The 17,905-nt window shown below is 44.7% G+C and overlaps 1 long non-coding RNA gene across 4 annotated transcripts in view; it reads left to right on the forward strand.

Moving 5' to 3' along the window:
• Window positions 1-2,405: 2,405 nt before the first annotated feature.
• The window catches only part of LOC146821302 (uncharacterized), a 33,289-nt gene continuing 17,789 nt past the window's right edge, over window positions 2,406-17,905 (forward strand). For 2 of the 4 annotated variants that reach the window (XR_014962701.1, XR_014962699.1), the window contains exons 1-2: window positions 2,406-2,742; window positions 3,269-3,403. This is a non-coding gene — a long non-coding RNA (uncharacterized LOC146821302). The remainder of the gene's footprint in view (window positions 2,743-3,268; window positions 3,404-17,905) is intronic. The other 2 variants (XR_014962700.1, XR_014962702.1) reach the window with 2 other exon arrangements.

Raw genomic sequence — 17,905 nt, forward strand, 5'->3', positions numbered from 1 at the left:
ACGCAGAGGAATTGCTGAGAGGTTGTCTGAGGCCCCACCCCCTTTCTCCACAACTTTCCAAACACATCTCCTGGTACACTACATGTTGGAGGATAATGTCCCCTTGGATGCTGAGGGTCCTTTGGGGCCAAGAACCACTCATGTAACCTCCAGTAAGTCCTACACAGTGGAATGGCTAAGAGCTTGTGGGAGGCCTCGTCCTCTTTCCCTACTAGTTAGGAAGCAGATTTAAAAACCTTGAAAATTCACTGAAAATATTAAAGGTTACAAGGACGTTATAGTTAGGAATTAACATTAAAAAACCTTGGAGGTTCACTGAAAAAAACAAAGGTTAGACAGACGTTATAGTTAGGAAATATAATTTTAAAAACTTTAGAAATTCACAGAAAAAAACAAAGGTTATCACAATGTTATAGTTAGTCTCAGATTTCCCTCATACAAAACCAGTGAAATTCAGCAGTTATAGTTACCTGAGCTAACTATAACCTATGCCCCCACAATGCACTTCTAATTACTTCACATATTACATTACTCATGAGGTGGTTCAGTGACATCACTGATGACATCACTGATGACCTCTCAAATGACATCCCTGATGACATCACTGATCCTCCCATGTCTCATCCTCCTTCCCTGCCCAGTCTCTCATTTCCTTTGCACTTTTTCCTCTTCCAATTCTGCCCCTTCCTGCACCCCTCAGCTTTCCCTTTCTTTCATTGACACCTTTATAACCTATATCTCTCCTCCTGCCTCTTACTATATAATGTGCATCTTACTATTTCCTCTTGTTTGTCTGTCCCTGTCCTTTCTTCCCCTCTACCTTTGCCTCAGTATCTGATCAGAGCCCCCTGGAAAAATGTTGGGGGATACGTATTCCTTCTCTCCCTTACCCATCCTGTCCTGCTTTGTAGAATACAACTCACTTGTTGCGTGACTCACTGGCCTGAATTTTCAGCATTGGAATAATAAGGTTGGATTTCTCCAGAGACACACAGCTCCCCAGCATGACAGAGTTTATACACACTGAGCACAATCATAGTAAAAGCATTCAGCATATGTCATGTCGAGTTGAGTGTGTGCCGCACCTTTACTTCAAACAGCACAATGCCAGCTGCTTTCTATTCCAGTGCACAGGTGCAATCCAGTGCTTAATTTGTAATAGAATAGGCTCCTGTTTTCTCCCTTTATGTCAGGTTTTCCATCTTTCTCTTCATGCATCTATCTGCTTTGTTTGTTTCTATGTCTCTTGCTCTCTGATGCAGAAAAACAAGTGCCAGTCCCCAAATATAAGTGCTGGTGCCCCCCACTGGTAACCTCAGGCTCAAATTAAGCGCTGGTACAGTCACAAAAGTGGGCCAGCTGTAATTACAAAAAAACAGTGCTTTCTATAAAAGCTGTACAAAAAAGTGCACTTTGCACTAATTAGCATGCGCTGCATGGATAGCATGGCGGGTCGGTGGTACAGAACTGACTGGCTTGTACAGACTAGTCACTTGGTGCAACAAAGGGCCCTTCTAAATATTTCACTTCCTTCTTCAAAAATGTCATGGTCATTCAACCGCCCAAATGGCAACATCCACACCACTGAATCCTTATCTGTATTGTGACAACTCTTCTCCATGATAATGAAGCCAGAGCCTCCAGTTGCCACCCATCACCAACCAACTCCACTGGTCCACCTTTTAATGACCGGCTCTCCACTTCTTTACTTGTAGGTTATGTGCAGAATGCAGATAAGGAGTTTGCAGAGCTGGGCTTCCGGGCTGTGTGGGAGCCCTGGCAGTATTATGAGAGCAGTGGGCAATGGAGACAAACTATCAGGACTCACCTGATGTTTCCACAGTAACGAGATGTAAGGAACTGATGAGCGAGCCCCTAGATCCACTCAACACTAGAATGCTCAACTCAGTCAAAGCAAAACCAGTGTACAAGAGGAAGAGGGGAAACAAGGGGAAGAGAAATGATGAAGATCCCTCTGAGAAACCAGGTGAACAAGAAGTCATCACTGGAGGGTATGTGTAACCCTGAAAACAGAAAACGAGAGTGAGACTAGGTAAGGGTAAATGGGTAGGTTGTGTGCAATTACTAGGTACTTAATATCTGTACTACCTGATTTATTCCCCTCTTCCACGATAATCCAAAAACTATTCCCTCGGAGTCCAGTATAGATCTGTAGGCAGGGATAAGCCAGTGTCTACATGTTCATATGCACTTAAAGAGTGCTTTGTAACATGTTTACCCTTGAAATAGAAATAGAAAAAGAAAAATATAGCCCAAAAATAATTCTCATGAATACATATAGTCACAGAGTATGGTTGATACATGTATATATTCAGAATCAAAAACAAAAAGTGTAAAAATGTGCAGGCTGTAATATATTTCTTTTCTTTATTTTACAGGAAAACTATTCACAGGCTGCTTTCCTCAGACTCAGCCATTAACAGGCAACAAAAAGAATACAGATGCCCCTCAGAAAGTTTTTGCAAAATGAAATGCAGCACCTGTGCTTTACCACCATTAGAAAGGGCTTAGGTTCTTTCATGTGTTTCTTGTCCTTGGCGAACGAAGCGACGAGGTACCCGTAAGGAGCCCTACGAGAGAGAGGGGGTAACAGGAGGCGTAGCACGTATCCCGGAAGATTCAGGAGGAGGCAGAGCTCAGTAACCGCCATCCGCCATCAGTGAGGTCAATGCGAAAGCAGCGAGGGAGTATTCCCAGGATGCTGCGATGACCCAGAAGAAGGTAGGTTTCACACGGATGTGAATGAATACTCGTGGATCTAGGACAAGAAGCGCTCCTTCCGTGTTGTCGGGGGATTTTAAACCTTTGCGGCTCCGCCCCTGCTGCAACCTGCAGTGGGCACGGAGCAACTCCGACACAAACTCACTCACACACACACTTCATGTTTGCAAGCACACAGTACAGGCACTTGTACACTCCGCTGCCCATACACAGCATTCAATATGTTAAATACATTCAAATATTATGAACAAATTCATTTTGACAGGCAGACAATATTGCTCTATTTTACAAAAAAGTACACTCCGCCATGTGGAGAAGGCTCCATTGCACCCATTCGAGTCGAACCTGGCCACAGGAAGTCGCCCTCATCACTTTTCCTCAGGACACACTGCCTGGCACGAGACACATAATGTGATTGACTGTGCAAGGCCTAATTAGACCCTGCAGTTAAAATCATGGAGTGGTGGAGTCTTCAGCAACAACTGCACCTATATAAAGTCTTGTACGCTTCCAATCTCCTCCACAGCAGATCCCTGCCCTGGTAAACAAACCTAGCATGAGCCTGCCATGCTGTCCATCTGAGTACCAGTACTCTACCTGGCTAAAGAGAAGTTCCGGAACCGATGGGTGGAAATTTCAGAAGTGCCGGTTCTCAGTACCGGTGAGTACCTGCCCATTTAAAGCACTGTTCTGAAGAAAAACAGTTACCATATGTCTCTATAAAAAGGTCCATACTTACCTAGATGTGTTACCTGGGCAGAAACGTCTACCTGTGTTGGTGAACTGATGCAGCAGTTCAGTACAGTAAAACTTGAAGGAATATGAATGTTTAATGTGGCCAGGAAGCAGGAAAACCATGTGAAAATCTACTCATGGAAACTTTTGAAGTTGTGTAGTAATTCAGCATCCTGAAATTACCCAACACTAAGTTGGAAGGATATGCTCAGACGTGAGTCGCTTGCTCACTTTGCCACTGGATTCATGCTAGCCTGGATGAATAGGGGTGTTGCCCTGTAACCGTCCCAGGATGCTTGTTTCCGGTCCAGGGAAGACCTGGCTTGGTAGGTCGGGCTACACTGTTTCCATGAGGAACAGGGTCAAGACTGATTTGCATATGGCTGGGTCTGAACTGGGGTGGCAAAGTGAGCTAAAGAACGATGTAAAAAAACGTCATTGCCACCACTGTCAGTACTGCACTGCCTGGTGAGCAGACAAAAGGAGGGACTGATTGGTGTGTCCTCCCAAACCAAAGAGCTCAGCTTTGGGTCGTAAACTGTTAAACAATCAGCCCCCGGCACACATGCTTGCAATGGCATTGCCCAGTTCAGTCTGAGGGATCAATGGATTAGATGAAAGGGCCTCAAAACAAATAGTAGCAATGTGTTTTCATTCTTGAGAGGCACACACTTTTTTATGTATGGTTTGCTTCTGGGATAAAAGGTGTTCCTGAGCACTGTGACAGATTTACAAGTATTGGAACTGTTCCTTAGTTCTCCTTCAGAACACCCTGTAAAAGCTGAGGCTTTTTAGACATTTTACTTGAAAAATTGTAAAATACGCGTCAATTCTCCCAAAATGTTTTAGCAGTTAGAAACAACCCTGTCTAAAGCTTAAAGGGCAAAGCAGGGTTTCCTGGTAAGCTCAACCTCTCAGACCAATAGGGCTGATTTCATGTGTCACCAGTGCTGCTTTTAGTTCCATGTCCAGCTATGTACACATCTAAAAATCAATAGATTTACAGCTATACAGGTATTAATGGTATATAGTGAATGGTCATCCCAATATAACTACTAATTTCTGCACTTATTGCAACACTGTACACAGTACTTAGGGGCTAATTACTAGTTTGGCGGTCTTGCAGCATGAGTTTCCCCCATGAAAAGTGTGGCATTGAGGAAACTAAAGGGGGCCTACATGGCCCCCTGATGCCTCAGAGACTGGGGTGCATGCAGTGGGGCACATGGTGTGCCCCTCTGTCAGTATGCATCCCCTGTTCCTGTACAGAAGGAAATGCACAACGTTTGGGTCGGGTTGTGGAGATCCCACAGTGGTGCCCTTCTAAGTCTATCAGGCACATGCATCAAGCCAAAATGTGCTCGCAAAATTAGCGAATAGCAATTTGCGAGCACATTTTTGCGTCTCCCAATGCATCAACCAAATAACCAAAAATCGCAATAATACCGACTCGCTAATACCGGGAAATAAGATATAGCGAATCCTTATCAGCGACAATATGAAAAGCGTGAGCAAATAACGAATCGCAAAAATTCATCGCTAATTGATGCATCAAAAATCGCAAAATGCGAATTCCCTGAAAATCGCATTTTAGCAAGTGCAGATTAAGGGGAATCAGAAGCAGGTGGTAAAAAAAATGTTTTTATTTCACTACAGCTGATAAGCTGGTGAGGGGTATTGAAACTGACCAATGAGTCCATAGAGGACGCACACAATGGCGGCACTCTACATGTTTGTGAGGAGGATGAGGATCCATGCAGCAGGCCAGGGCAGAAGGAGAATCCAGGAGAGGATATTCCGCCTGCGCATCACTCTGTTGTGACAAACTGATGAGGACATATATGATTAGTACAGGATTAACGCTGCCATGATACTTTAGCTCATAGCTGAATTCGAAACACTAATGCAGCGCCAGACACGTAGGACCCATGCCATCCCTACCCATGTCCAGGTGTTATGTTGCCTGCACCTACTTGCATCAGGAGGTTTCCAGGGGGTAGTGGCAGTAGCGGGAGGGGTATCACAAGGCTCCCTCTCACGTTTCTTTAGATCCTTCCTGGCTGCCATGATGACTCTGATCCACAACCACATCACCTTCCCCACAACCCAAAGGGAATTCAACCCACCAAAACTCCATTAATATCGATTAGCACAGTTCCCTAATGTGATATGATGCATAGATTGCACCCACGTAGCCATATGTCCACCAGCAGTCAATGAGTAGATCTTCCGTAACCGGAAATCGTATCACTCCATCAATGTCCAAGCAGTGTGCAATGTGAAAAACATCATAACCGACATCGTAGCGCAATATCCTGGGAGCACCCATGATTCATACATCTTCCGATACATTGGCATACACACACTCCTGCTCAGGGGGGTATATGGCGAAGGACACCTGCTAGGTAAGACAATATACTTATGCACACAAATTCATTCTGAAATGGCAATGCATACCTGACACTAACACATTGCACACTACCCGGTAGGTGACAGTGCATACGCCGTGAGGAACTATATAATGACCCCATAGTTGAACCCAGGCTCCCAACAAGAGCAGCGGTACAACGCAGCACACACCAGGACAGGTAATGTGATTTAACGGAAATTTGGATAGCTCATGTGTCGCTTCCACATCCTGCACAAAACTGGTGGTGCGATGCTGTACCAGCCGGTAACCTGCTGTAGGATAGTGGCAGCATGTGCAATGTTGCAAAACATAGCTACCAGGAGACGCATACCCATAGATGCGTACGGCACTGCGGACAACCAGCCCCCTGTACACCCACGACACCCGCATCCTGCAAACTCAGCGGAGGGGCAGAGGAAACGTGCAGACTTCACCCAACATTACTTCAGAGGTACGTAATCATGAGACAGAAACTATCATTCTTTACCTGCACAGTTTTTATTAGCACGTGAACATGGACTGTTGTGTGGCTAAACATAGACGTAGCTTAAGGGTACATTCACAGCATGTACCAAGGCACAAATCAAATAAGGATTCGGACTTCATTCCCAGTCCCTTGGTATGTCATGACCATGGTTACGCCACCATGGCTAATTGTCCGGACGTATGTGTGTGCTCAGCGTTCCTCCCACGCACACCGAGTCGTCTTTCGCCTGCATCGGCATCCCCGCCCATGGGTGCAAGTGTAGGTGTCGAGCGACGTGTACTACACCTCCTGCCAGTGCTGACTGGCGCTGACATGCTGCTCAGGCTGGATGACCCCTCATTACCCTCATCTCCAGTGACATTGCTGAGGCCACCAGCACCAGCCTGGAGCTGTTCAACAGCAGTGGTAACTTGGCCAAGGGCCTTGGCCACATCCCCACAACAATGCCCCATGTCAATCTGCATTGCCACCGACCTCCTTGACAGCAGTGCAGTAGCTTTGCACAACTTATTGTTGGATCTGGTATAGCCAGCCAAGCACGCCATGAATTGGCGATGCCTCCTCCTCTCGGTGTTGTGTCCCTCCTGCATCACACGCACAAGCTCCTGCAATGTGGCGTTGGTGTGCCTGTTGCCTTCCACAACTTCTTGAGTCAGTTGACTCACACGATCTGCCATGGTGGAAAAGTTCTTGTTCAATTTCGACATTTGCAGGTTGATGGCTCCCATGTGTCATGCTTGCTGGCGCTGCACTCTCATCATCTGCGACTCCACACCTCCCCAGACATTTTGAGTCGATGCCTCCTGTGCTGCTATGTGGCCCCTTGACCTGCGTCTTCGCCTCATCTGGACCTGTGTCTGAGGTGTGGTGGTGGTGGTCCTGACACTAGGCAGGCTTTGTGCAGGTGCCCTTTCAGGTTCCGGAATGCTCTCCATTGGCTGAAGAGGAGGGACTGTAGCACTGCGTCTTCGGGGTGCCTGGGATGTGCTGGGAGGTGTGACTGGTATGGCAACGGCAGTGTCTGCAGTGGTCTGTGTGCTCTCCCTGCATTCATTCTCATCAGTGTCTACTTCCTCTGCACATGTGGTGTGAAACAGTGCAAGATTAATTTTTGTTTGTGCTAATGTTTAGCAACATAATGATTTCGTTAGCTCTTAAGTTCTCACTGTCTGTAATCACTGTCTGTAAAGCATTTTTGGCACAATGGCCACACAATGTGGTATTTGACTCACTATTTGGTTCAGGGGACTACAAATCCCATGATGCATTAGTATCTGTATGTGAACTGTGGCCTGGGGTTGATTACAGCTGCTTGCCTTTTTATTACTGTATGGGCGCAATTAGTATTTACATTGATTGGTATATTATAGTGCCTCTTACCTTGTGTACTGCAGGCCGCGCTGGATGTATCCATCTGCGTCACTACCACTGCAGCTTCTGGCAGGATTGTGCCCTCCACCAGGTCCTCCAGGGCTGTGTTGTCCGGGACTGTTGAGGGTCCTCCTCCAGTGCTCTTCGCCTCCTTCAGCCTCTGTGCAATTCTCTCCTTGGCACGGCTCCGCAGGTCATACCACCTCTTTTTCAACTCTTCGATGCTGCGGTGTGTCACACCCACAGCATTGACTTTGGTTTTGATCCGGTTCCAGGTCCTTCTTTTTTCTGCCTCTGGGACTTTTAGTGAGAGCTTCCCAAAGAGCTTGTCATGGCTCTTTACAACCTCTTCAATGAGGTACTCGAGTTCCCTCTCACTAAATTTGATCTTTCTTTTTCTGGCCCCTGCCCCCTCTTCTGCTGATGTGTGGGCCATTTCTGGTGTTTGCAGTTGTCTGGATACAATGTATTCCTTTGCACAGCTCTCCACAGGCACTCAGCTTCCTGCTCTGGCTTCCTCTGGGCCCAGACTGCAACATGGGAAGAGTTGCTTCCTGGTTGTGAGGTCATCAGGCTGCTCCCAATGCGACTCGGTAAAATTGCGATCTCGCAAATAGCGATTTCGCTAATAGCGATCTCGCGCAATTTGTATGTTTACCGAGACTTGCAAATTTTTATGGTTTAATCGCTATTGTGTTTAGCGATTATTTGTGATTCGGTATTTTTTCGCTATCTGCATCATGCATAGGAGATACCGAATCCTTATTTGCGATTCCTTAAAAATCGCAATTAAGGACTCGCTATTTCTGAGCTTAATGCATGTGCCTGTATGAGCCTTAGAAAGGCACTGCCATGGGAACACAGCTGCAGGACCACCCCGACTTGTATTCCAGTCGGAATACAGCGGGCGGATTGACTACAAGTTTGGCAGTCTTGCAGTGGGGCAGTGGTGTGGCGGCCCGCTCCAAGACCGCCAAACTCGTAATCAGGCCCGTAGTCTCCAGGTCTATCCTCATTGTTAGCCTTCATCCCATAGTTAAAAAAATATTAAAAGCAGGTACAGACCACTTCCTCATCTTACGTGTTGTCACTATAGACTCTTCTTAGGCTCCAGGTATCCCTTTTCTCTCACAATATGATTAAGTAGCGGGTCATTTGACCATTTCAGTGTCTTAGCAAGTGACGGGATCCCCATGTAAGCCATTATTTTTGGGTGCGGCAGGGTTAAGTGGGACTACAAGACTCATTAAGCTCTTGACCGGCAGCCTGCGGGACTGATGGGCCAGAAGAGTTCCTCAACTCCACCTTCATGAAGGAGCGCCGTCTGTAATATTTTATAATCTCAAAATGATTGGTGGGGGTCGTTTTGCAAAAAGTGCATCTGCTAGAGTGACAGATGCAGTTTTGGGGAAAACTGAATAGTAGGCAGGATGAAGTGTTGTTAGTCCATTCAGCATTATCTTTGTTCTGCACAAACAAACCTCAGAAGTGGTGGTTTCTCTCAACAGAACAAAACATTTCTTTGCTGTGAAGAAGTTTTTTTCATTGCACATCAGGGCGAATTTTCTATTTTTCTGCCCACTGTCACAGTGCCTCATGCATTCATTATAGGCAAGAAACATTAGTGGTGAAGCTCTGCCGTAAGTATGGTAGTTTATCCACCACTGTGACTTGGCAAACTTTTGAAGGTAGGGCCGCTGAGTCAAAAGTTTCAGATTGCGGAAACAGTTGAGTCTCCACTGTTGGAAACTTGGCAGATCCTCCACTTTTAAATGAGGTGAGTGAGCCACAGGTTTGGCTGGGCTGACGCTTCAACAATATGTATCTGGGCTCCTGGTCGGCCAAATCTTAACTTGGACTATAAGAGTTCTGTGATTCAATGCTTGAAACATATGTATGAAGAGGGATCTCTACCACGTAATAATTCTCTGCGGGTACGTTGCTAAGTCTCAGTAAAATGGTCTTCAAGCTCACCCACAAAGTGCACTTTGAAAAGGTTAAAAAACAATGCAGAAGACTGCTGATGCACTTGGAGATGGCGCACTAACTGCATTTGGATTCCTTTGAAACTGGGACACAATCAGGTTCTGCATTCCTCTTCTGCATCTCCTGTCACTCCCACGCTCAGATTTACACTGAATAGTTGCAGTACTCACTCTCTTGTGTCATTGCAGTACTCACTCTCCATTGCTGAAAGCCAGGGGCCATTGAATGCGCTAAATCATAACATGGCGGAAGTGAAGCTAGAATGTTCTGCCCCGGTTAGAACAATATCACACAACACATGACCTGACAATACCTTCCAGTTGTCTACACCAATGAAAGAGGCCAACCAGTCAGAGCAGTGATACCGTTCAGTGCAGTGTGTTAAAGGAATCTAGCAATAGTGAGGTAGGATCAGGCTGACTGGTGTTAACTACAAGCTGACGCAGATACTCGTTGAGATACGACTAAGGCCAAGCAGTGCTTAATTTGTGCCAGTGTTTTCCGGTGCTCTGCACCGGCACTTAATTGTCAACACCGGCACTTAGGGCTGTCTGCCACATGCTGGCGCTGTTTGCTTGATATAGAGGTGAGTACAACAACGGTTGTTTATTAATTCAAAATACATTAGAAACGACTAGCGCATGGTATCCAAGCTATTCTTGTAGCTTTAGGGCCTGGAAGAGTCTGAATTATCACTCTTATAGGAGTGTGATTGTTGGAAGTTGTGTTGGTACTGTCCTTGAAAGCACAGGCAGGGGCAATGGGTATTTATTGCTTTACAAATTAAGCTATGAGGCCTAGCACCATAAAATAACTTGGTGTACTTGGCAGAAACCTATTAAAATTGTCTTCAAACTCAACAAAGGTGATCACAGAGGAAAGGAAAATAACTTTTACCAAGACAGAGAAAACCATAAGCCACAGCAGCTTCATCTGTCCATAGTTTGATGTTAGGGCCATGAGAATTGGAGAATGTAGTCGTGGATCTGCTGTTCGCCATAATTGATGAATTTCAGTGGTATTTACTTTTTGGACTGTGGCTATAGCGTCTATCCAACTAAAGCAGGAAATATTATTGTGTTTTTTGGGAAACATTTTTCTGTCATCTGAACGAATAAATAGCATGTTACTCTCTGCAAATCTGCATATATGCGTGTCCTAAACATTTTTCATGTGTACTTGTTTTAACAAGTTGTATTTAATCAAAACCAGGATGCAATCGGTTAAATGTGTACTGTGCAGCAAAATCACACTGAAGGGACGTGTGACTTTTAGGAGAGTTGCTTCTCTGTGTAAAGTAATTGTTACAGAAATCTGAAAGACACTAAAAAGGGATTTTCCAGCTTCAATGTAGCTGTACTTTCGCAATAACCTTGAATTTCACATTTGTAATGTAGTCATTAACGTGTGACTATTTTTACTACAACTGTTGTAAATAATTGTATTACTGGGCCACATTTATTTTTACTGCCACGGCATAAAGATAGACTTTAAATCTTTACACTTTTGTCAGCGGAATGTTCTCTATCCACAAAGTCGCAATCGACCTTGCTACAAAGTGGTCAGGTCTGAGGGAAGGTCCTTTAAAGAGAGTTGCTTTCAATCAGAAGTTGGGAAGCAGTACAACTACTTGACTTCCACAGGTTTTGTGGTTTCATCAAATTTACTCAAATAAGCACCTTTTATTTTCAAAAGCATATCACTGCACCCTATTTATAGGTATAATAAAGAAGTAGCTTTATAAACATATGTAATAAATGGAAAGCCATTTTATATTGTTAATGTTATGTTAAAAAAGATTTGTAAAGCGCACGTACACCGATTAGTTTCTTGGCGCTAGTTTATGGATTAGCCGCGACCAGGTGATAGGTAGTTATTCGTAAACCGGTACAAACAGACACGTTTTCAGGAACTTCCTGAAACTTAGTAGGTCAGTGCATGAACGGATCTCCAAGGGGAAAGAATTCCACAGTCTTGTTTCTTACTATCTTCCTATGCGCCAGTGTAAGTGAATTGGAGCAGTGAATTTAAACCTCCCAATAAATATCTAAGCGCATTTACAGAACTTGCATGTAGGTTCTCACGCCCCACCCCAGACCCAGGTTCTTTAAGTGAAGGATAAAATACACTAACTGCTGGCTATAAACATGTTTTCTCACCTCCAGGCAGTCAGCAGCGCCTACAAAAGAATTTATGAGGTGCTAAATAGTTCTTTTATTTTACCCAGTGGTAGTCTGCTCCAGCAATTAGAAAGTAACTGGCTGCCACGGATGCAGTGGCTGTTTTGGGAGTAATTGTTGATAGCCAGTTAAAACGATGGACAACTAAGCACTCACGCAGCATTTCCCTTTCAGGTTTTATGCCCTTATCGATGTGTGGCTGGGGCGGACTGACCTTTTATCTCATCGGGCATTTCCCCGGTGGGATGGGGTGCTTCTGTGATGTTAAGAGAGAGAGAGAGAGAGAGAAAGAGAGAGAGAGAATGGATGGGTTGGGCTGGAGTGGGGAAGACGTGTGGTGGCTGGGTTGCACATTTCTGCCGGGGCTGCTTTTGGTTCCCAATCCGGTCTTGTGTGAGCCATTGGAAGACTTGCAACAATCACTGCGTTACATTAAAAAAAAAAAGGCAAAATATCACATTAGACTGCATATCTAATATATATATATATACAGCATACAGCAGTTATGGTATTGATTCTGCTATCATGCTGCTCACTCAACTCTAAATATCACTACACACCTCAAAGAAACACACCTCGCTTCCCTTGACGGTAAAGGAGGTAAAGTTACAGATTCCGAGGAAATTAAAGAGGTTTTTAGGCAATTTTATGCTAAATTATATAGCGAAGATCAGTTAGGAGCTCCCTCAGATATCCAGCGGTATCTCTCGGATCTAATTCCTCCTCAGCTTTCTGATCATGATAGGGAAGCACTTGATGCACCTCTAAAAATCGAGGAAATTCTCGTGGCTCTTAATAGTCTCCCCTCTGGTAAGGCTGCGGGGCCTGATTTAATTCCTATTGAGTTTTAAAAAATGTTTCAAAAAATAATAAGTCTTGACCTGGTCGATACTATTTTGCAGGCTCAGTCTGAACACTCTGTCCCAGAATCATGGGCAGGGGCAGATATTGTGGTGATTTTAAAAAAGGGTAAGTCTTCTTTGGAACCAGGTTTATATAGGCCTATCACCCTCATGAACTCGGATGCCAAAATCTTCTCCAAGGTAATGGCTCTTAGACTGTCCAAGATAATAGCGCAATTGGTCAGCCCTACACAGCATGGGTTTATACCAGGGAGAGGAACTGCGCAACATGTTAGAAAAGTAATTACCTTACTCGACGCTACGGAAGTCTCAGGAGAACCCATGGCGGTTATGTTTTTAGACGCAGAAAAGGCATTTGACCGGGTCTCCTGGGACTACCTTTGGGCTGCATTATCATGGTGTGGTATTGGAGTAGGTTTCATTAAGACGATACAGGCACTTTATCGGTCACCCACAGCCCAGCTTAGAATTAATGGAGGGCATACACTGCCTTTCCAGATTAATCGAGGCACCCGACAGGGGTGTCCATGCTCGCCCTTGCTATTTGCGGTTTATATCGATCCGCTGATCCGTAGGCTCGAATCAAATAACCAAATTGCCCCGATTCGCTTCCAGGGCCAACTCTGCAAAACCTTGGTTTATGCAGATGATGTGGCGATAGTGACACCCTCCCCTACCAGGGCAATTTTGGAAGTAGAATTGGAGGCTGAGGTACTTGGACGGATCTCTGGATACGCTTTAAATGGTCCTAAGACACAGATCATAAAGAATTTTCAGGCGACCTGCAACGATGTGCGGGTAGTGAAATCGGCGGTCTATTTAGGTATCAATATTTCGGCAGACTTAGGAAAGATCGTGGAGCAAAACATTGAGCCTATAATGGTGAAATGCAAGAAAGATTTCGATAGGATTGACAATCTCCATCTTTCTTTAGTGGGGCGTTCTAATGTGATTAAAATGCTTATTTTGCCCAAATTCCTTTATTTGTTTAGGACAATCCCTCTGATATTTGAAGCTAAATGGTTTCTGGCAATTGAACACCTGATTAATAGATTTATTTGGGCACAAGGGAAAACTAGGAGAGCTCTTCGATTTCTAACTCTTCCTAGGGATAGGGGAGGATGGGCAGTACCGGACTTTAAGTTATATTATTGGGCATCAGCCATACAATATATGAGAGGGCTTATGGGAGGAGACACTTCAGATAGCCAGGTCAAGTCAGGATCAACTGACATTTATGCAATACTTATTGGTGAAGATGCTGGGAATTGTTTCCTGAAATATACTGATCCTGGGTACTATAAACGAACCAAATTTAAGACACTTGTAGCAGGATCTAAAATCTGGGCAGCGGTGAGTATAAAACTGGGGCTGGGTAGATTCAATGCCTACACTAGGATTGAGGGGAATAAATCTCTTCCAGTAGAGATATTTGGGGATGGAATTATGAGTGATTGGGGACGGCGGGGGATCCGGAAATTCGGGGATTTTATGGGAGATCAAGGCTTTTTAGAGTTTTTGGAAGTCCAAGGGAAGTATGGTATTCCTAGGAATAACTTCTTTAAGTTTTTGCAAGTTCGGAGTTTCTTGATGAATAAGAAGGGTGGGACTGCTGGGTTTAGTAAAAATAGGGTTCTGGATATGATTGAGGCTGGAGCAGATTGTTCTATAAAGAAAATTTATGCTGAGTTATCTTTATTAAAAGGTGACGATTTGGGAAAATATGGAAGGAAATGGGGAGATAAACTCCAGGTTGATCAGGAGTGCTTCCAGGATTCTCTTGAATTAGGGCGGACTATACTCTGCTCAGCAGCTCTACAGGCCCAGCATTATAAGACGATGTATTCACTTTATCATACACCCGATAGGATCGCTAAATGGGGGGGAACGACGGGAATTACGTGTCCCCGGTGTGATAGTAGTGAGGCTGATATTGTTCACATATTTGCGTTATGTCCCCAGCTTAAATTGCTGATTAAGGCTATTGAATCTTTTCTAGACGTAGATTTAGGAATAAATGTTGTTCTTACACCAGTATGGATCCTCCTGGGGGTAGGAGGGGCAGAAGAGCAGTCTGGCTCACCTTTCTTTTTGTTTGTGGCTATGTCTGTTTTTAGAATTTGTATTGCATCAGTATGGTTGGATAAGGCAGCTCCAACATTCCATCAATGGCTGGCCAGATTGTTGTCAGCATATAATCTGGAAAAGGGGATATACGATAGAAAGGGGAAAAAGGGTAGAGTTCTTGGCAAGCATATATGGGAACCTGTTAGGAGATGGAAGGAGGATCCTTTAAAATAAGGAGATTGTTTTGGGAAGTTAAATGCTGGGGCTGAACTAATGACTCCCTTTTCTTTCTTGGTTTTATGATCAATGTTCCTCCCATGCATTGACTAAATGCTGTGTGCAAATTATTTTGATTTGTTGAGTATGGAAAAAATTTAATAAACATATTTAAAAAAAAAAGAAACACAATAGAACTGAGAAAAAACTCTTTCTGTGTGTGGAAGCATTGAGATGCACTGCTCAAAATATGATGTTAGGGGTTCGTAATAGTGCTGAAAAAGGTACCCTCAACCTTCAACCAAAGGTGTAGATCTGCTGAGAGTACTGGCTGTACCCAACCATTTCTGAAGGTACTGAATAACAAAATACCTCACAAGAGAAGGAAGCGAAAAGAGAGTTAGGAGAGAGAAAACAAAGGAACTCTTACAGTCACTAGTAAAGGTATCTTTAATTGCACCACTATAAACATACTTGTTGAAAAAAAGTTTACAACACTAAGCCAAAAATGTCTAGAAAATTGAATATTGTTCAAGAGAAGATAGCCAAGAGGCCGAAACTCCATGAATAGTTATGGCTGATGACTCTGGGAGAGCATCCTGGCCCTTACACAAGGAATCTCTCAGTCAAGTAGTCGAAGATTTTACTCAATAGTTTTGATTAACCTTTGTAGCTGACATGAAGCATGAAAAGGGAGAAAACATCAACAATACTATTTAACTTGTGAAGCCTCTGTGGCTCCAGAATGAGGATCAGGAATCAATGAATATGATCAAAGGGTTTTATTTGGATTATCAATCAATCCTGTCAATATGCAAGCCATATGCAGATTCAATAAGTACACTAGTACAATAGGCAAAGTAAAATATCTCAGTTGATTGAGATGCAATTAAATGAGATACAAAATGTAACCACCACAAGCATATAACCAGCGTTCCTTATTCTTCAACATGCCAGAGAGTGCTTGGGATTGGCTGGACAGAAACTTCCCTGACACCTTACCCACTAGACACCCTGAGAACTCACAACAGAAACTGCAATGACCCCCTCAGAGGCGAAGAAAAGGACTTATGACACAAAGTACCGGGACTAGTCCTCCTTCCCGTCAGGTGGCATTGGAGGGCAGACAGAAAGCCCTCCGGTCTGGCTCTGCCTTGCGGACTCTCCGCCTGCCTATCGGCACCAGTCCCTCTGATGAGGTGAACTCCGACTCAGACTTGGGGGGAGTTTGGTGTTGTTCCCATCAGAGTCCTCGCAACTAAGTAATGATCCGCTGGCCTGAATCTGTTGTGGATGCACTGGGAGAATGTCCTTCCACTACTCAGATATTATACATATGCTCTGAGGAAATTTCTAAAATTGTTTCAGTTGGGGCCCCGGCCAGTGAAAAATATACCATGATAGGGATATATGCTAAGAGTCTGTACGGTTGTGTGACGGAACCACGCATGCGTTTACCACACATGCCGGTTCTATACGGTCTTAACCATGCATATGCCTTTACCATGTATGCCTTTACAATGAAATATGCGTTGTTAAGTCATGTATGACAAAGACAAATGTATGGTTAAGACTTTTCAGGTAAGTGCTACCCCCTGACCCCTGCACTCACCCTGAAACCTGAAACTACCCCCTCCCTCCTGCAAACCAACCCTCTACCCTCTAGCCCTAAAAACGTCCTTGCCCCAGCCCTAAAACTCCCCTGCCCTGCCCTCCCCTAAGCCCTTACAAATACACGACCTCCCCAAGCCCTAAAAACCACCCTGCCCCCATTACCCTAAAAAGTATTCCGATCCCTGCCTCCCACCCTGAGCCCTAAAACGGCCTCCCAAACCCCAGTCCTGAGACCTAAAACTACCCCCCTCCCTCCTGAAAACCAATCCCTTACCCCGAGCCCTAAAAACTTCCTTGCCCCCAAAGCTCTAAAAGCTACCCTGCTCTCCCCGAAGCCCTAGCAACTACCCTGACCACCCCAGACCTAAAACTCCCCCAAATCCCTCAGCCCTGGAAACAACCTGACCCCCCCAGCCCTGAAAACTACCCCAACCCTTAAAAACTAAAAAAAACGACCACAGCTCCACTTACCTCACTCCTTCCTTCCTCCTCTCCTGATCCTTCCTTCTTCCACCCATTCCAGGCAGCAGCTAGACCACGCACTGCCTTAACCACGCAGATGCATGGTTAAGGCATATGCGTGATTAAGGCAAGCGTGGTAGAGCTTGCGATATTGGAACTCACGTGGCTCTGCCCGCGTTGTTCCGACCGTTTCCCATCTGTACAGTAAAAATAGTTTGACACGTCCCATGGCCCGGGCTGTCCTGGGCAAATCCACCCATTGCAAATGATATATACGTATAACAGGTACGCAGCTTACCCCACTATCAAAAGCAATTGTTTCCATGAAGGTGTATTATGTTATTTTTTCTTGCACAGTTTGATCAAGCGAAGTTTAATCGTTTGACCCAGTATTGGGATATTGCTATATTAGTTAAACTGCCGCTGGTCTATCTGCTCGCAATCTGGGGGGTGTGGTCGGGGCGGGTGGATTAAAACTGCTCCTGTGTTTTTTACATGATGTCAATCGCCAAATCTTACACTATCATCTCCTTGAATGTTCGGGGGATGGGATCGATATACAAACACCATAGGATTGTAGCTCAATTACACCGTCGTCAAGCTCAAATAGTATATTTGTAAGAGACACAATTGATATACTCAGAAACTTGTAGATTACAGAGACGTTGGAGGGGCCAACTTTATGCAACTGCTTATTCCACCTTTTCAACAGGGACAGCGATCTGGTTACGGGCCGGGATTTCCTTTTCTCTCAATGAGAGCAGTATAAATG

The sequence above is a fragment of the Triturus cristatus genome, chromosome 6, assembly GCF_964204655.1.
Source record: "Triturus cristatus chromosome 6, aTriCri1.1, whole genome shotgun sequence".
NCBI classification, from domain to species: Eukaryota; Metazoa; Chordata; class Amphibia; order Caudata; family Salamandridae; genus Triturus; species Triturus cristatus.